General features: G+C 42.6%; 1 protein-coding gene across 1 annotated transcript in view; it reads left to right on the top strand.

The window, feature by feature from the left end:
- The window catches only part of CLRN2 (clarin 2), a 211,175-nt gene that overhangs the window by 132,173 nt on the left and 57,485 nt on the right, over positions 1-21,517 (top strand). The window lies entirely within an intron of this gene.

Genomic DNA, 21,517 nt, shown 5'->3' with positions numbered 1-21,517 from the left:
TAAAAATTAGCCGGGCATGTAAAAGAAAGACCATCACACAGCCCGGTTTACTAACCGAAGGTAAGCTAGACAAAATGACTTCCTTTTTTGATCAGGTTGAAAATTTGCATTCTTCATCTCTAATCACTCCCAAATATAGAATGACTGCAAATGATGTTGATAATTCTGTGACTGAAATTATGGAAGACCTGGTAGAGGTATTTCCGTGTATAAATAGTACATTATTTTCACAAATGCTGATGCCCACCATACCTGAATCAGCCTGTATAAGCGGCAGCGAAGAATTAGACCGCCACATGACCAAGCCCCAAATTCTAACACCTCTGAGAAATAGTTATAGTAATGATTCTCAAAAGGAACAAACTAGAATTAGTAAGCTATCAACTAGCCAAGAAGAAATGTTGTCTGAACATGCCATTGGGGAGGCTATTACAGTACCACATGTAGTAGCCATTGATAAATATGAACCACTTAATCCTGGTGAAAGGTTTGAAATTGACCCAACATCTGGTCTGATTGTAATAGGGAAAGTACATTTGGCTATTGACAACAATGCAAAAATTGATCCGATAACCCCTATCACAGCTAACAAAGTTAGTACCCATATACATGATATCTCACAAGACACTAGCTTTGTAAGCATGAACACAGAAGAATTATTTCAGGCCTTAGAAAACGCGTTAGTCTCCTTGGTTGAAAAATATGAAGCAATAGATAGCAAACTAGCTATTCATTCGTTATTACTGTATGATCTCAGTAAAAGAAATAATCTAAAATTGTGTGATAGTAGCACGAACACAGTCATGAAAATGCACATAGAGCAAGATAAGCATCAACTTAAAAATGACCAAAGTCAGAAGATAGGAAGCAATCCAGTGAATACTTACATTGAATACAATATAACAGAAAATAACAACAAAGATTTGAATATAGAAACAAATGGTAAATGCAAACCCATAAAAAAGCAGAAAAAGTCCAACAGGAAAAAGAAAGTCAGCCAAGCAGTCATGTACACTACGAACAAAGAAAAAGCACCAAAAAATGGGTGTATAGTTGACAGTAATAGACTGATCGAATTGAAAAAAATTGGCCCCATTGAGACAGAATATAAACAGCAAATGAAAAGTAGAGATTCTAAAAGTATATCAATGTATAAAGAAGCCAACTATGTCGGCACACATGATGTTGATATACATGAACCACTTAGTAAAAAAGGAAATAGTCTAAAAACCGAAAAGCAAGCTAAGCTGCCAGACACTGACATAAGAGATTTTATGATACCATCTAAGAAGCTGAAAAAGACACAAGCCAAAAAGAATAAAAAAACAGTGAATCATGTTGATGAATTCATTGAAGATGTGCGAACACTCTATGAATGTGTAACCAATGAAGAGGAAAATAAGACACAAAATGAAATATCATGCTATCAAGTAAAAGCAAAACATCCAAATGAGGGCGAAACCATCAACACAGAAATCCCTAATGAGAGAGATACTATTAAGGCACTGCAAATAGAAAAAATAGACATAAATAAGAAGTTAGTCCTAAATCGTAAGCATGTGCTAAAAATGTTTGCATCAATAGTACCCTTAAGGATGATAGTCTCTGAAGACTTTAAAGTTGTTGATCAAGTAGTAAGTGCTACTAAAATCATAACCAACCTATGGTGTCGGGATGACATAATCCATGACTACATATTTAGCCACAAACGCCAACTTGAACTTATCAGATATACATGCAATGAGATATATATACCGAAAGTAAAATATGAAAATAATACAGAGAAAAGATCAGGCATAAATATGAGAGAACAATCTAAAACTAAAGATCAATCAAATCTGAAGGAAATAAATAAAAACGACAAACCAGAGAAAACCACTCGTCAAGAGACTGTCGATGGATACTGGCAGTGGTTCCCTACAGCGTTCAAAGCTCACTTTGATAAAAGTCTCTTCATAAATGTACTTCACTTGTACCAGCTAATTCAACAAATAGATCTAACAGGGGTTCAGCTATTTCATTACCCTTCTCAATATTTTTGGGATTCCATTTTATTCTGTGGTGCACCTGGAACACCCGGGGAAATTCACACTATAATAGCGACAAAGGATTGCTAGCGAATATAAAAACGTTTAGGATCATAGCCCTTCAAGAGACATGGCTGACCTCTGATTGTGAAATAGATGGCCGTAACAACTATGTAAGCCCCGCCACCCAAGGGATGCAAGGCAGACCTAAAGGTGGGCTTTTAATCTCTATCAAGCAACCATGGGAAGGCGTTAAGCACCCTGAATCCACTAAGATGGTATTAGCATTATTGGTATCATGTAAGACACTTGTAATTGATACCTTTGTCCTTATAAATATTTATAATCCTCCTGAAGCCAAACATAGTAAGGAAAACATTGCTACACTCTCCAAAATCCTCACTGAAGTAGGTAACACCCTACCGTTGATCATTGTAGGTGATCTTAATGTAAAAATAAATTATAAAACTGAGGTAGACATGGAAGAAATGATGTCAGAACCCATTACCCAGAACTTCGATAAAAATGCAAAAGATTGGATAAAGTTGTTAAACAAATTTGCACTGACTGTACTAAATGGTAACATGCCCGGAGACTGGGAGATGAATGCGACAAGAATAGCAGGATTGAGTATGAGCACTATAGACTATATGATAGTAAACAAAAGGGCACGGATATGGGTTAAAGACATGGCAGTCGGATGCAGAGAAGAAAGCGACCATCTCCCATTGTACCTCTTATTAACTAGTAAAACACCACAGAGTGAAAAATATCAACATACCGGGCAGATTGGCCTAAATACAGCAGGTAACACAATAAAATGGAATCCCAAAAATATCGAGAAGGGTAATGAAATAGCTGAACCCCTGTTAGACCTATTTGTTGAAATAGCTGGTACAAGTGAAGTACATCAAAATAACAACAAAAACATATTAAATATGTTTGATCAATTAACAGAAACGGTCAGAGCAGCCATTGGTGATAAACGAACATATAAGACAAATAATGAAAGATGGAACCTAGACCATAAGAAGAAATTTGATAAAATAATCCAATTAAAAAGGAAAAACTTACGAAAAGACATACGGAGATGTATTGAAGAGAAAGACGAACAAGCAACAAACAAGATACGTCGCCTTAAGACTGAATACAGAAGATGGCTGAAATTCCATTACAAAGAAAAAAAAGAAGAGACGTGGCGCTCGCTTGCTGATGCAGCTAACCTAAAGAACAGTAAAATGATGTGGGATATCATTAATGAGAAAAAAGATAGGAGCATCCCGATTAATTGTGTATCTGAAAACAAGTGGCTCACTTATGTCACTAATACAATTGGTAAACTAGCACAAGATGAAACTGACTATAAATCTGTAAAAAACTGAATGGAAAGGCAACTTTACTGTCGAATCGCTAACCAAAATAATAAAAAAATTACCCAAATCCAGAGCAGCCGGCCCAGATAACACCTGTAATGCTTTACTACAGAAATCACCTGAAAAATGGGCACAGGTCCTATACATTGTTTATCAATGGATAGGAGTACATGGGATGATCCCCAATTCATGGAAGAAAAGCATTATACTTACTATACACAAAAAAGGTGATCGTAAAGAACCTAGTAATTACAGGATGCTAGCGATGCTAGACATTCCTGGTAAAATCTTTGGTAAAGTCTTATTAGAAGAATTAAACCAGTGGATAACCAGGTGTAAAATCTTGCCTGAATACCAATCTGGATTCAGATGTGGGTCCTCCACAGTTCACAATATAGCCATCCTAGTAAACGCAGTAGAATATTCTTGGAAAAATCGAAAGCTGCCTGTGTATGTTGCATACATAGATTTCTCTGCTGCCTTCGATACCATAGCACGCAGCAAACTATGGGCCAAATTAGAACAATGGAAGATACCAAGAGGTCTTCTTTATATGATCCAACAACTATATAAAGATACTACGGTCAGAATACGGCTAGACGCGGAAGGACCACTCTCAGAAAATACTCAGACTTTACGTGGCGTAAAGCAAGGGTGTACTTTAGCAGCCACTCTGTTTAATTTATACCTTGCCGATTTCCTCCAAAATATGATTAGCACTAACATGAATGACATCAAGTTAGGTAAACTCATGCTAAGATGGCTGGGTTATGCCGACGATCTGATTTTGCTCGACTACACACCCAAAGGACTACAAGCAAAACTCAACGAACTCGAAAAATACGCAAATATTAATTATCTTGTTGTGAATATTAGCAAGACTAAAATCATGAAGTTTGAAACACAACCAGCTAAGAAGAAGAGCTATGCAGGAGGTTGGAAATTAAATAAACAACAGATCGAAGTAGTATACGTATACAAATACTTGGGAGTGGCCATAGACGACAAGCTTACATGGAAGACACATTGGATAGGAACTAAAAGGAAATGTATGACTGCAATTATGGCATTGAGCAAATTTATAGGTAACCAGGGTACTTATTCTATTGCAACAGTCATGAAACTATATTCAGCTAAAATTGTTTCATGTCTGACTTATAGTGCTGAAATCTGGAGCAGTAAATATGGCAATAACATTGATAAATTTGAAGCCAAGATGTTAAGAATATTACTGCGAATGCCGAAAACATTGCCATACGAATACATGTTACTCGAATGTGATATGCTGAGTATAAGAAGCAAAATACAACTGTCCTCAGCGATTTTGTATGTGAAACTCACACGACTTACAAATGATACCTTCATGGTATGAATGATGGAGCAATATAAGGGACTAGATCGTATAATGGATTTCATAACAATAGATAGATGGAGACTAAACTACCATAAACTGATTAAAAATGAGACTCACTGTTGGTTGCTATATTCTGTAGCACAGATAAAAAATAAATTGAAAAACTGATCTGTGAAATAGATAGAGAACAAAAAATAGTAAATCTGGCAACTAAGTCGAACAGTGGAATTTTCATAGAATCTATCTGAATGAGGATGGTCAAACCAAAATACCAGATATCCTACCCTAATTGCTCCACCATTCGATGGTATTTGTTGTTTAAATTCAATTCATGTGAGGTTTTAGAAATCCTTGGGGCGCGACTGGGAATACCGCGCAATCTTAGATTCTGCCGATTCTGTGGTGTTAACGTTATCGAATCAGCATACCATATTTTATGTGAGTGTGAAAGTCTACAAACAATACGTATCCAATTTTTAATGAAATACGATAACTCAATGTTCATGTGCAATATGAATAACATATGGGTGAAGCTAATGGAAGGTCATGACGTAAATCTGATGTTCTACTTAATGAAATTTTATGTGATGATTTTAGTAATTTTAAAAGAGCTGTCTCAGGACATTTTATATTATTAATCGCGTATAGAATTTGTGATATGTATTTTAAAAAGTTACACCTAAGAGATGTATAGATTTTAGCAATGTGATTTTATGTGATGTTTTGACGCAAAATATGTAAAACTAAACTGATATATACATATTATCAATAAATAAATAAATATTTCATATTTCCCTAGGGAGGGAGTTCCATAGTTTCATGGCTAGACAGAGGAATGCTGATCCACCCAGTTTTTCTTTGTGTATTGTGTCAGTTCTATGCAGATGTCGTTGCAAGATGTCAGCTTCTGGTTGGTTTGTAGATTGAAAGTTTATTTTGAATAAATTCTGCTCCCTGGCTGTGTACTGCTCTGTGCGTTAGTTTTGAAAGTGATTCTATTTTTGACCGGGAGCCAATGTAACATCCTAAGAGCTGGTGTGATGTGATCTCTTCAGTTGAGTTTAAGGCAAAGTCTGGCTGATTCGTTTTGTATTCACTGCAGTTTCCTTAGTAGATACTCTGGCATTCCAAGGTATATGCTGTTAACATAATCTATACTGGACATGATGAGCGATATGATGGTCAATGTTTTGTGCATGAATGAGAGGAATGGTAGAATGTTTTTGATCGTTGGTAGGTGGAAGAAGCACTTCTGGATTATTATTTTGGGGTTCTAGTGTTAGCTCTTTGTCCATGATGATTCCAAGGTTTTGTATACCTGCAGATGGTGTCGGTGGGTTTCCCAGTTCTATGGGCCATAGGCTCTGCTGATTGTTTCCTCTGTCTTCAGGTGTATTCATGATTTCAGTTTTGTCTGTGTTCCTTTTGAGTTCATTGAAGTTCATCCATTGGTAGAGCTCCCTGAGACACTCTATTAAGGGTGCAGTCTCTTCTTGTATGTCGTATTTGAAGATGATTTGTGTATCATCTGCGTAGTTGTAGCATGTTGGTCTGTGTTTTTTTATGAGGTTGATTAGAGGTGTCATGTAGATTTTCAAGAGTAGCAGTGATTGCAATGAGCCTTGGGGTACTCTGCAGGTGCTGTCTCGGAGTCTGCGTTCATCTTTAGATCGTCCCATATTGAGACTAGTGCTGTCTCTGTTCCTCTCAAGGGTCTGAAGCCTGAAGGTGTGGCAAAGGGAAAGCGCGCATGCTGCCCTTCTTTCCTACAGCTGATAGAGGGGAGATAGTACCACAGCGTGCCTGCTCTCCCCCAACCCCACCCAACCAGCCTTTCCTACCTTTACAGCAGGGCCAGGAGCCTGACCTACCTTCCCCCCAGCCTATCAGCCATTGCAGTGTGCCATGGACTCTGGAAAGCAAGGGGAGAGCATGAATGCTATGCTGCTGCTATGTTGCTACCATTGATGGCAAATGCCTTAAAGTTGATGTGAGTACTTAGCCATTTGATGATAAAACATGGCAGCTACTGTGAGTAGCTGGGCCTATGATCGCAAACATTGACATTCAGTTTGAGTACTCAATTTTTACTTTGCGTATGACAAGAGTCCTCGGTTCTTATCATTGAACTTGTTGAAGTTTAAGTTATGGGCTACTGGAAGGTCTCATGGCTTTGGGATCTATTTGGACCCTAGCAAGTGGATGTTTTGGGGCGCTCTTAGTTTCAGCTTGCTTCTTTCGCTTGGACCTACGCTATCGATATTTGACTAATCTTGTCTTGCTGCTAATGATATGGTTTTATCCATTTCTATTTTATTGACATGCTACTTATGTTGAACGGCCATTTCAAAGTATTTCTATGTTATTGAATTACTGCTGCTAATAGTGATCTTTCAAATATGCTGCACTGAAAACTGCAGCTGAGGAAAGGTAAAGGTGGAATAATGTTGCCAACAATACTAACTAGTTAAACAACTAGCTCTGGAAGCCAGACCAAGCACCTATCAATCACCTATTAATCACTCCTTTTTAGTTTTGGCTATTTACTTTGTCTATTAGTAATATTAAGCGTGTTCAAACACTAACCTTCAGACATTTGTGTACATTTTTAAGTAATTACGGGGTGTATAGGCCCAGGTAAACCCCTATGATGACTTTACATTGCACTTTGAGATGCTACTGTGTATTTTTAGATGGTCACATTATCATCACCAAAAATATCTGCAAGTTAGTGTTTGCAGACCCATAACATTAGCAATAGACATAGTTAAAAAGATAAGTCTTTTTCCCACATGTTTTAGTAATGCTACAGGTCTGTAAACACTATATCGAAGGCATTGTTGTTCATTTTTTAAAGGGCCTCATCACAGCCTTGGCGGTATCCCGGCGGTAATTGCGCCGGTATAGCACCAACACAAATAGCGTTACCGCAACTCGGTCCGGTGCTATTAGTGCTAGATTCCAAGTTGTGGGAAGGCTATAATTCCCCATTTTGTTAAGGGTCCACAGGACTCTATGGGGCGGTAATAAATCTCCAGCTTTCTGTCCAAACTCGGGATTGGGCGGAGCGGTAATGCGGCGGTAATAGTGTTAACTCTGCATTTTTACCGCTGCGCCCAACCCGTGATGGAGCCCATAGTAATACCTAGTATTTATGATATGATATGATTGTTTATTTATCTAGCGCCTATACACAATATGTTTTAAAGCACTTCAAGGCAAGGCAGGGAACAAGGGAAAATACAATGACATTCTTACAGGCCATGAACAACAATAATGTGAAATAAACTATTGTACTCAGCCTTAGACACAGATAGGAAGGAAATGGGAAACAGACAGACAGGCGTACTAAGCCTGATGATATTTCTGGTAGAGCCGGAATATAACAAGAGGAGTGGGAGAGGGGAGGAGAAAGGAGGGAGGGGAACAAAACAAGCGACTATCGTACTAGTGTACAGGAGGGGGAGTGACCACTGACCGGCCCATAGAATCAGAGCTCGCCCTCGAGTACATTAAGACGAGACAGCTACTCCTTGAGGTGGATGGGGTGCAGGATTCTCTTACTTCAACACCAATCAATAAGGACAACTTCAATGGTTTGGCAAAGGGGAGTCTGTTTAATGACAAGTACAAAAAACGGGGAAACATGGATATCAACAATGATGCGATGGCCCGTCTTGCTTCAACTCCCAACAATCTTCATTCAAACAGCAATAGTTATAATCAAAATTTGTCATCATTGACGTGTAACACTCAAAGGTTTGTCATGCAATTCTATTGGTTGGAAAAGGTAACTTAAGTATAGGTGCTATATTTGTATATGGTAACGGAGTGTGAGGATTGGATAACTCTTATTGGGTGGGTGTCTATGCCCTTCCCTCTACATTACTCAAACAAACATCACTAAAGGTACGATGTCTCATTGGTTCTACTATCTATAAGACCTTAGATTATTTGGCCCACTGTGATTGGGCTGGCTACAACCCTAAGCATAAATCTCCACTTTAATTAGCAGCATGCAGAATGGTCACCCAGATGCAGTATGCCCCAAGATTCACCCTGCCTCCCTTCCATTAATCAGTACTTTAGGTCTATATGTCAATTAGTTGGCTGAGGTTGGCCTCGAAACTGTAGCTTCTTGTCAGGAAAAGTTATGGTATCTCCTGCTTTGGGCTACATCAGATGTTGGTACCTCTTCACTCTTGGCTGGTCACGTGTTAGCACACCATGAATCGGCTTTGTTTTCCTTTTATTTGTGCATTTAATTCTCCTTTGCGGCCGCCACATGCCTGGGCCCCCTTATCTCGACCTTCACGGGGCAGGCTGCTCTGCTCTTAAGTTTCGATTCTCTGAGGTTACTGTCCGCCTCCGTCTCTTGGTTTAACTTCGATTTCCCAGGCACGGCCTGCTCCTTGCTGAGTTTCGATTCCGCCGTCTCTCTTCTTGTTTTAGCTGGAATAAGAATCCTGGCCTGTTTGACCCTTAGTAACCTGGGTTAATTCTGCTTTTGTATAAAGTGGACTGCACTTATATAATGTGCTTCGTTGAGGTAGATATATAGTTGGCGCTTGCCGCTCTATTCTTCTACTAAGCATAGCAAGCTGCACTGGTTTCTTAGCTTCTTGCGTTACAAGCCTATGTGCAGGCGTTAGCTGGTTGAAAACTTTCTTCCTGCCTTACAGTTATGTTTCTTTATATTCCAACATCGTCTCTTCTTCTATGTCTGTGATATCCATATCCATGGTGTTTCATTTTTGTGTGTCATCTTTTGGTTGTTGTTCTTCATCTGTACGTTTGTCCGGCCCCTTGTGACGTCATCATTCGTCTTTTATTAAGGCCTTTTGAGTTTCTTCTGGGACAGTGTTTAAACAATCTTCATTTCTTGTCATTTGCTGGTATGGTTGTCTCAATGGATATCTTACTGCCCATGGTTGTCTGGTTATTGGCGCTTCAATAGGTATTGCTCTTCTGATTGGCACTGGACAGAGCACTAGTGCGGCTCTCTGCTGGTTTATTTGCTCATCGTACGTCACATATCTCAGTGTGAAAGTTCCTGGTGCTTCAAAATGGGCGACTGGAGTGCAGGCCATATTGGGGATCTACTCTACACTCCCCCCTCTGGTCGGTTCATCGACCACTTCCGCTTCCTCCTTGGGGTTCGTCTTACTTGGTTCTTCTGTATCCATTTCTTCCTCGTCTTATGGGTTTATACATGATGGTTTGAAGGAATGTCTCTTTGGCGGCCATATTTTTATCACTCCTTTCAGATTTCCTACTGTTTTCATTTGTTCATCTTTATTCCATGTCATTAGCTGACATTGTCCATTTGGGCTGCAATAGATCCATTTTCCTTCATAATTTCTGTGTTTTCTGGGATACAGAAACTTTGTTCCTTCTGGTGCGTACTTGCTGGCCTTCACAAAGTGTTTTATTTCTTCGTCTGTTAGGTCTCTGGGCTTCCATCCTGGCTCGACATCAATCATGATCTTCATCCCTATGGCTTTCTTCGCAGTTTTCTGGCATTGCGAGATTATTATCTTGATAACACAAAATCCTAATAGTATCATCAATAGCAGGTCTCCCAGAAACTTGAATATGTCTGCCATCCATTGTGGGACCCACGAGAATAGTGATCCAAACCAGCTGCCATCATCAACTTCGTCAGTTTCATCGATCATCTGGTTCTGTAGGTTTGTCAGCATATCTATGGCTTCTGTTAAAGTTCCATTTTCCTCATCGTGAGAAGGTATAAATGTGCAACTTGATTCTCCGATTTTTGCACAAACACCTCCACCCATCACAGTGATCATGTCAAGTACATATCTGTTCTGGAGAGTCATCAGTCAGATTGCTCTTAACTCTTCCTTGATTGCATTGAATCCTTTTATTGTCGAGTTGATGGTTTGCAGCAGCTCCCATCTGGTGATTTGTAATCATTTAATATTTGCTCCAACTTGGAACCTTGGCATGAGGATTGTTGCAAATACTTATGAGGTGAGGCTGAACAGCCTGTGTTCGTATGGGATTGCATGAAATGCTTCTTCTGATTTGGCAGAGAAGTAATTCTCTCTCTTCAGTCGGGATACCAGCTCCACAGATCTCCTTCTCCTCAGGTGAGCATCTGCCTTCGGGAAACTGTCAATATTCAGGTCATTTTTCAGGATCACTAATGCTGGAACGTGGACATTCACTATTGTGCATATGCCTCCCCAGTTCTTTGGCAGTCTGATGTGTGCTTTGGATCCACACGCCCAATAATGATCCATTATTACTGCAGTTCCGTGGGTCATTCCTGGAGCTTCAAAAATTCGTCCACAGTTCTGATTCTCTCCCATTTTTCTTGTGCCATTGTTCCTGAAGCACAATTTTAGGCTTTGAAGTGGCACTATCTGCAGAGGTCCTCCTCTGTCTTTGACCCATGTCTGTAATCTTTTGAGTCTCGGCCATAGAGGTTTGCACAACCTCTGTGAGTTTTCTATTGCTTCCTTGCAGGCTCCAAGGACCATCCATGCTCGGCAGATCACCACCCCTTCTTCCCATCCGTTGGGGGAAAGCACTGTTCCCCAAATCTGCATTTGGCCTCTGTTCTTCCAAATTTGAGCCTCTTCCGGGGTTTTCCATTGGACGCTCAGTCTCGGGTTTATTTCCCATCTTATTCCTGCTCCTTTAACTTCAGGTTTTTCGTACCTGATCACGTGATTCCTAGTATGAGCTCTATTTCTCATCTTAATGTCCTGAACATATTCATCTTCATCAGGGTAATCTGTTTCAGTTGCCCATATCAATGAGGCATCCCTCCCCATGAACTGGCCTCTGGTGTTGCACATTGCTATATGTGACAGGCAATGTGTTGTCTGGACATCAATTTCTACAGCCACGAAGATCTTGGATTTCCCCATGCTGTACGGTAGAAGTGCACAAACGAAGCATTCTCCTTCTGAAGTTCGCCTTCCAACTTCTTTCATGTGCTGGTACCAAATGTTGTTCCATAGATGTGCTGTGCTGTCCAGGTAGTCGTTTAGTTCATTGTTATCTTCATTTAGGCTTCTCTTGATTCTCAGTGTTTTCCTGTAGTTTGTTATAGCTACATCCCTAAATGCATCTGTGTGGCTTTTTCTTGCTGGAAGACTTTCAGGTATACTGGTCCACGGTGCAGGTCTCCTTATCTGCATCGATGGGGTAGATGGAGGTTTTGCAGTTCTCTCCTTCTCCTCTTACATCCTTTTCCTGCCATCTATAAGTGCCTTTATCAACCACCAGCCTGTCGCCGGCCCAGTGTATGGCTGTATCGTGGGCCTGGTACTTGTCCCTTGTGTTGGACTATGCGCGGTGGATAGTACAGCCTGTGTTGTTCTGTTCTTCAGTTCCTCTTGTAGTTTTCTTACTCTGGCTATGTCTGGTAGTAGAAGATCTACTAACATTTGTGTCCTTGTGGAGAGTCCCTCTGCGGCCGTTTCTGTTTTCCGCAGGGCGTCTGACAGCACTGCTTCTGTTGACTCTCCTCTTACTTCATCTCATTTTTTCTCATCATCTCCTGTGAAAGTTTTTCCAGTAGGCAGTCTCGTCTTCTCTGTTGCTTTCGTTTGACGTTCTGTGGTCATCGACACTAGGCCTGGCTCGTGTGCATCCAGTGTTGTGTGTGTGTGTGTGGGTTTCAGTGCTTTGTCTTCATGCCTTTCGTGCGACCCTGTCTCCGGCTTTCCTGCTCATTCATTACCTCAAGTGTGTATGTATCACTGCTAATTACATTAATATTAATTTCATTTACTTTATCATCAGATTTTCTTGGGACTGGAATGACTATATAAGGTCTGGGTGCTTTTGTGGGTTTCATGCGTACATCATCAGGTGAGTGCACTGAAATTGGAATGCTTCGTGCACCAATAAAAAATGCAGTTCTGATCGTTAATGACAGTAAAATAATGATAAAAACAATGCATAGGTACATTATAGTTCATTAAGTAAGGCGCCAGCATTTTCTTCCAGAGAAGCGAGGGTGTGTCATGATGCCTACCCCCACAGGACCCAGACCAAGTCCAGCAACCCCGGAAAAAGGCATCAAGTTATCCCAAGCAAGCCCAACAACCCCTGCTAGGGTTATTTGGGTGCAGTCCCGGCGCCCATGGCGCCAGGCTCATATGGAGAGTCAGTACTGGCGCCATAGGTGCCAGGCTCCTAGATTAAAACTTACCTGATGCAGACCATGCTACAAACTTACCTGATGCAGACCATGCTGCAAGAGCTCCAAGCCAAAAGAGACTTGGAAGGGACTACTTTACCTAGGGACTATTTCTTTACTCGGGTGGCGCTGGGGAGGAATACTTACCTGGGACTACTTTGGAGGCTATTTAAAGCACGCCCAAAGAGCAGCACACGCTTCGCGTTATTCTGCATCCAGCAGCGTAACGCTCACCGTGCCTGCAAGTCTGCATCCAGCCTTCTGCCACGCCCGCCTGGAGTTTGGAGCTCCTAGAAAAAGGGAGAAAGAAAGAGAAAAGGTTAGAACAAGAGCAATACCTTTGATCTTTACCTGAATTCCCGATCCATCGCGCCTTCGAGCTGGAAGAAAGAAGTTATTTTATGCGCATCGCCTCGCCTGCTGCAGCGCCGCGCTAAACTCACCGGCCTTCACAGCATCTTCACATTCCACCGCATCCACCGGCATGTTCCCGCCGCACTCCAGCACCTAAGGAGAAGGCAAGAACAGCAAGGTGAGCCAAGGGAATACACAGAGGAATATCAGTTACCCCCCATAGACTTACCTGATTTTACCACCGGGGGTACTATTCCTCTTCATGGGTCGGCGCAGCTTCCACTGCATCTTCGCCGAACCCCGGCCCCTAAGGGGAAACAAAAGGACAGCAAGGTGAAACAAAGGAACTAACAAGGGGAACCCTCCTCACCACAATCAACTTACCTGATTTTACCGCCAGAGGTATTATACCCCGAGACTTCATACTTTCTCTCAGCGCCTGAATAAGGGAGAAAGCAACAGGTTACATATTGACATTATTTTATCGAACTGCGTTGGATAATACAAATCCTTACCAGAATATTACCGGTTGCCACAAGGAACTCTTCACTAGGGTCAAGCTGCAACCTGCAAGGAATCGGACAAGAGTGAAAGTCAGGCATTTGAACTCTTACGAACTACATACTTACGGCGTCTTGCCGAGAATCTCGGAGTCAATATTGTTCAGGAACTCACCAATTCCTTCGAGCCAGTGAAGCAACTAGTTATCTACGCGCCCCTGCGCTCAATGCAGGATGGAGAGCTCATCTTTTCAAACCATCAGGTGAGACTATAAGAGGGGACATCAAAGGTGATCAGAGGGGAGATCAGCGGGGGTGTGGGGATTTACGCTCAACTCCACGGGTGGTTAATTCCCTTTCTCCATTTGCAGAAGAATATTCCTACGGGCCAAGCAAACGAAGTTAGGTGGGCCAGTCCAGTCTGTCATCTCGGCCCTACGCGTCACATTGGTGGAGACCACAGCTGTCCAGTTCAGATCGACGCCTCTGTGGGAGCCAGGTGAGTGTAATAGAACGCGAAGCCTACCTAAAAATTCCCACCCGGGCGTTATGGATACCTCAGAAACTGACCAATTGGCCCAATTACTAGGGGAAGTGCATTCCGCCCGCAAAGAAACCAATGCTCTTAGGAGAGAACTGATTTTGTCAAAGGAGCGAACTGATGACCTTGCTAGGCAACTATTGCAAAGCCAGGCTGGACGAGCACCCCTACCTGGTTCCGAGGGAAATCCAGCTCCTGTGTTATCAAGTAACCCTGTGCAAATAAACCTACCAGGAAATATTCCATTAGCTCCACCCGAACGCTTTGCCGGAGATCCCAAAAGGTTTGCTGTGTTTATGAACCAATGCCGCTTGCACTTTTAATGCAGACCTGGAGCCTTCCCAAACGATCAAGCCAAGGTAGCCTTTGTATTGTCATATCTCAGCGGCAGTGCAGCTGATTGGTCAATTCCACTTGTTACTCAGGATGACCCGAATTCTTCGGGATTTTCAGGGCTTTCAAACGAGCATGGAAAGACTATTTGCCCGGCACTCCCAAGGACAGGCCCTGGATAACGAACTTTTGTATCTACGACAGGGTAACCAGGACCTTCTATCCTACATCGCGACCTTCAATAGGTTGATAGTGGAAACTGGATGGCCTGAGGTAAAACGAATCACGTTATTTCATCGAGGGCTTCGAGGAGAACTCAAGGATGTCTTGGCTCAAGTCGTGAACCCACCTCAAGACTGCGCTGAATATATAGACTTAGTGGTCCAGTTAGATCACAGTCTTCAGAACAGAAAGGCTGATCGAGCCAAGTTTGGGAATCGGGTGTTGGTCAAAACTCACGCTAACCCCAAAGGAGCAGATGCTTCAGAACCCATGCAAATTGGAGGGGTTAAAGGACCCTTAACCCAGAAGGAAAGAGAAAGAAAACGGCAAATGTAATTGTGTCTATATTGTGGAACTTCCCAAGAAGGTGGTAGGAGCTGCTGATAAAAGCCATATGGAGTCACACTCGGGAAACGACCACGCCCGACAAGCGAAGAGGTCCGCTTGCCGAGCTTGAAGAATGATACTCAGACCTCGCACTTCATCATACCAATGGTCCTCGGAGATCCAGGGCAGCCATTGCGTATGCACGCAGTAAGGGCATACATTGATAGCGGGGCCATAAGAAACTATGTGGACTACGAATTGGCTTCCAGGATGAATCTACCTCCCTGCCGAAAAACCACCTCAGATGTCATCACCACAGTCGATGGAACTGAAATTGCCTCTGGGCCTGTAATTAATTCCACCGCAGAGATGACACTATTGGATCAGGATGGGCATCGAGAGACTATTGTGTTTGATCTAATCAAAGCCCCACAGTTCCAAATAATACTGGGGATACCTTGGTTGGAAACACATAATCCTTGTATTGATTGGCGAGAGAAGAGAATAACCTTCCCGGATTGTGCACAAACCTGTTACCCAAAGAAAAATCTGAACGCAGGCCTGGCCACAGTAACCACAGCAGTCATGCAACTACCTCCAGAATACCAAGAATTCCAGGATGTCTTCCAAAAAGAACAGGCAAACACCCTACCAACTCACAGATCGCACGATTGTCAAATCGATCTCATACCCGGCGCACAACCCCCTTGTAGCAGGATCTATGCCCTTACGGAACCAGAGAACCTTCACCTACGACAATACTTAGACCAGTACCTTGCCAATGGCTTTATTCGCCCATCCAAGTCCCCTGCATATTCAGCTTTGTTCTTCGTGCCCAAAAAGACCTCAGAACGTGCATAGACTACCGCGCATTGAACCAGATAACTGTTAAGAACCGATACCCATTGCCTCTGATCCCTGAACTACTAGACCAAGTGAAGGACGCTTGCATATACACTAAATTAGATCTCCGGGGGGCATACCATCTGGTACGTGTAAAAGAGGGCGACGAATGGAAGACTGCTTTCCGCACTAGGTATGGGTTGTTCGAATACCAGGTGATGCCTTTCGGGTCTGCAATGCACCAGCAGCCTTCCAATACTTCATGAACGATGTCCTTCATGAACTCATTGACGTTTGTGTTGTCCTATATATCGATGATATTCTAGTATACTCCTCTTCAGAATCTGACCATGTGAAGCACGTCCGAGCAGTCCTTGAGAAATTGCGCCAGCACAAACTATATGCAAAGCTGGAAAAATGTGTTTTTCATGACCACAAAGGGAGTCCGAATGGACTCACGAAAGGTGGACGCAATCCTTAAGTGGCCATCACCAAGTTCAGTTAAAGGAGTACAAAGCATGCTCGGCTTTGCCAATTTCTACCGCAGATTCATCCCGGATTTTTCACATGTTGTACATCCCATCATAGCACTCTTGCGAAAAAATAAACGCTTTATGTGGACTGAAGAAGCTGAAAATGCCTTTCAAGAGGTGAAAGCGAAATTCACGTCTGCACCTGTATTAAAGAACCCGTGCCCTGAATTTCCATACATAGTGGAAACTGATGCATCCAGTCTAGCCATGGGAGCTGTCCTGTCTCAAAAGGACTGTGAAACTGGCCAGCTTCACCCAGTAGCATTTTGGTCCAGAAAGTTCTCGGCACCCGAGTTAAACTATGCGGTTACCGACAAGGAGTTATTAGCCATTAAATCCACCTTCAAGGCTTGGCGGCACTATCTTCTTGGTGCCAGGCATACCATTACTGTGATCACCGATCACCGGAACTTACAGTATTTAAAGACAGCCAAGGCCCAATCGTCACTTCAACTCCGATGAGCATTGTTCTTTGCTGAGTTCGATTTCGTGATAACCTATGGACCAGGTTGTAAGAATGGTAAGGCAGACGCCTTATCCCGAATAGGGATGGGAGAGGCAGAAGTGAACCCAGAACCAGTACCTATAATTTACGAACAAAGGATTCTTGGCATGACTACTCTACAGACACTAGAGGACATTCAGTTAAAGATCCAGCAACTCTTTGATCCTACAGCCCTACAGGACTGGCTAAAGAAAGGCCCGGACTACTCTGTCACCAATGATCTGCCTTATTACCAAGGGCGGCTATTTCTGCCACACAAGGAACTACAACAGTTATTCATTTCCCGTTACCATGATACCCTAATGGAGGGGCACCCAGGTATTGCAAAAACCGAAGCTAAAATTAAAAGACAATTTTGGTGGCCCACCTGGCGAAAGGATATTAAATCATTTGTGAAGGCCGCGGTGGAGTCAAGGGCGCGGCTGTTTATTGCTGTGCGGCTGGGCGGATATCTTTCTTTGAACTTGCCCGAACTCGCCTGATTGAACCAGGAAAAGTGCCTCTGATATTCGGAAGCCCCGCTCCAACTCGCATCAGTCTGCCGGCAGGAGCCGATAGCAGTTGAAGCGAGCCGCTTGCTTCCTCATCACGTGACAAGCGTCACCTGACTTTCTTGTGCCACGCCCACAGGAAGGGCCCTTCATAAGCAGTATCCCGCGACCCTTGTGGCGTGAAGCCCGCGCTGGAGTCAAGGGCGCGGCTGTTTATTGTTGTGCGGCTGGGCGGATATCTTTCTTTGAACTTGCCCGAACTCGCCTGATTGAACCAGGAAAAGTGCCTCTGATACTCGGAAGCCCCGCTCCAACTCGCATCAGTCTGCCGGCAGGAGCCGACAGCAGTTGAAGCGAGCGGCTTGCTTCCTCATCACGTGACAAGCGTCACCTGACTTTCTTGTGCCACGCCCACAGGAAGTGCCCTTCATAAGCAGTATCCCGCGACCCTTGTGGCGTGAAGCCCGCGCTGGAGTCAAGGGCGCGGCTGTTTATTGTTGTGCGGCTGGGCGGATATCTTTCTTTGAACTTGTCGAACTCGCCTGCTTGAACCAGGAAAAAGTGCCTCTGATACTCGGAAGCCCCGCTCCAACTCGCATTAGTCTGCCGGCAGGAGCCGACAGCAGTTGAAACGAGCGGCTTGCTTCCTCATCACGTGACAAGCGTCCCCTGACTTTCTAGTGCCACGCCCACAGGAAGTGCCCTTCTTAAGCAGTATCCTGTGACCCTTGTGGCGTGAAGCCCGCGGTGGAGTCAAGGGCGCAGCTGTTTATTGCTGTTTGCGGCTGGGTGCGGCGGTAAGTACTGGCTATTCCATCATAACAGTACACTTTAACTATACATTCTTTAGTGCTTGTACTCCTCTTTGCCTAAACAAATACTCAATGGAACCTACAAAACCACAAACCCGACTTCAAGGAAAATTAGAAGAAACAGTAGCGTTGGTCGACAAAGGCTTGATTCCAACAGAGATAAAAAGAAAGCAAACACCCAAACCAAATTCTAATCCCCAGGTGATTATGACGGCAGAATTACATCAATCAGAAGACCAGGTAGTGCAACCATTTGAAATCTTGCCACAACCTGTACACATACTACCAACAGTGTCTATATCGCAAAATATTGAGCCTGAGGTCCATCCACCGTCAGCTCAATTAAATCATGTCCTTCCTCTCTACATCTGCCCTACCTCCACTTTTAAATTGCCTAAAATTGCAACCCCCATGGATCTTTCTCAGACAGAAATTAAATTGAATATCCAAGGCAATGTGTATAGACCAACATCTGATGTCCTCCCTGAATCTATATCATCAGACTCCTCCAAACAATCCTGTACCGCTACAATGTTTCCTCGCCAACCTATTGAAACAATTTGTAAATCCAACCTTGAGGACGCTTGTTATACACCATCTCTTCGAGAATGAGCCAAAGCAGCCAAACAACAAGGGCAATCGACATACCAACTGACAGACTCGACTAACTGTGAAAATTCTAAACCATTGTCAGTTCGCATCGCACGTCTCTCGCTTGACATAACCGAGATTGATGCGATTATGGATTCTCGGGACAAAAGGGAGGAAGTATTTGGGGAGGTCCTCAATAATATTCCAATCCAAAAGATCAACACATCGACACCTATTGCACCTAAAGGATCTCAGGTGCCCTTAAAAAGCTCCCCAAAGTCCACTCAAGATCTAGTGGAGGGTGAATCATTTTCTTCATATAAGATCTCTGAAGCATCGAATAACTCCCCAGAGGTACCAGAACGATTACCAACTACGATGCTCGACCTCCAAAACTCGTTAGTAGCTGTACTATCAGTAGCTATGATACCTTTTCTTAAAATACAAGAAGCGATGGTCGACTCGACTAAGGATCAAGCTACTCTCCTAGCCATGATCATGACTAAGCAAACCCATTTGGAAAGCTTCATTGGAACCATCCAGGAGCGTTTGAAATATGAAGCAGAAGCTTAAAGATCATGGCAAAGTCGACTGGCGGAAGTTGCGAGAGTTGACCGCGCGGACAAACAAAATTTGATGGAGACAGTATCTAGAATCACTAAGAAAATGATGGATGAAAAAGTCAAAAAACATTCTCAGGTGTCGTCACAGCCGTCTTGGACAACAAAACAAACCCGAACTGCAATCACTACACAAACAGATGTCCTCAAAATAGATCAGTGGCCTCAATATGAAATTCAACCATACAACAGTGGAATATTGGAACCTGTTCAAATACTGAGCAACACTAATGCTGAACCGGCAATATGTACCCCGTTTGATATCTTTGATCTTACCAAACGAGGCCTTGTGGGAAAGGAACTTCAGACCAAAACTAATAAAAGAAAAAACCCAAAAAAACCTCAAACAGGCTCACAGGCATTTCTGAGAAAAATGCAATCTGTGAAAAAACTTTGACAGAGAACATAAATAAAAATGCAACAAAAATGTCTGTAAAGAGCTTAAGTCCGGTAGCTGTTGTTGAAAATATTCCAACTGTGAAAGTATTGAGCACGACAACTGAATACGATGAGCAGACACAGCATGAACCATTAGATGCTTTGCTGGCGGTAATTAAGCAAGACATCTCCCCTAAAGTGACTAAAGCCTCGCTAGTGATTGATAGTGGCACTGAGGACGATTCAATCAATGATAACTCCATCCCTACAGACCCCCAGGACAGTGTTTTAATTGTCCTTGATGAATGTAACAAATCATTCTCTGAATCTTCATATATGAGTTCTTCCACTCAGGATTCAATAAACAACTTTTCTCTGGCATATTCAGAGGTGTCAAATGAGGAATTATGGTCAGCTCCAGAAGTGGAAAAGAGTTCTAATACTAATGAGATCCAACCTGCGCAAACAGATCTACCCTTGGTAAGATCAACTTTTCTCAATCCAACAAAAACATCCTTTGCTTTCAGAATATCTCAAATTGCGACAAATCCTGATGAGCCTGTAATATTGAACAGAGCCAATGTTCTGCGTCTACTAAATGCAATTCCACAATTGGCTCAGATTGGTTCCCGAGACATTGAGATGATCCTTTTCCCCAACAAACAACAAATGGAAATAGGACAGATTGACTTCTATACTGAAGATATCATGCATCTTGTACTCTCTACCAAGCAGCAATTAGCGACGTTGGGTTTTGTAGCTGACGAAATCCTTGTATCAAGTTTAATGGCTCGGGAAAATGCAGCACTAAACTTGTGATGTTTGATTCTCAACAGAATAATAAAACAAATAAACAACAATTGATACAAAATATACAGAAGAATTCCAACGATTCGGCTTCAAAGTGGCGATATACTGACGGAGAAAACTATTCAGCACACACAAATGATGCCTTGAAGAGACAAGATATATGGCATGACCAATATTGGAATCCCGAAAATAAAATAAGATCCAACATGAGAGATGAACAATGGAGTCAAAATAGGAAAACCTATCTATAACAATCAACAGGAACAACTACCAAATTAAGTATAGCGTCTCTATGCTCCTGGAACACTGGAGGTCACAAACACCTCTTTAATGAAGGCTCAGTAGCTCTTGCAGAAATACCGACATAATTTGCTTGCAGGAAACCTGGTTAAATGAAGATGTGGCTTGTGAAGGATTTATAACCTTGATGAACCCTGCAATCACTGCACAACAAGGCAGACCAGCATCAGGAATGTTGATCCTCATGAAAATCATTCCTTTGTGGTCAATAATATCAAGGAAGAACATTCACTCTTGTGCACAATATATGACCATTCTCATACCTACCCCCAACAAAGATCTGGACCAATGTTCAAAATACACCTACGTAACCATCTTCAATATCTACTGGAATCCGACTGCAATGAGTGGCTGTCATGATGCCTACCCCCAGGCATCCGGACCAAGCCCATCAGCTCTGGGAGTAGGCATCTAGACATTTAGT

The sequence above is a fragment of the Ambystoma mexicanum genome, chromosome 6q, assembly GCF_040938575.1.
Source record: "Ambystoma mexicanum isolate Mex_15411 chromosome 6q, UKY_AmexF1_1, whole genome shotgun sequence".
Classification (NCBI taxonomy): Eukaryota; Metazoa; Chordata; class Amphibia; order Caudata; family Ambystomatidae; genus Ambystoma; species Ambystoma mexicanum.
Note: the sequence above shows the minus strand (reverse complement) of the source record. Positions and strands in the feature narration are given on the sequence as shown.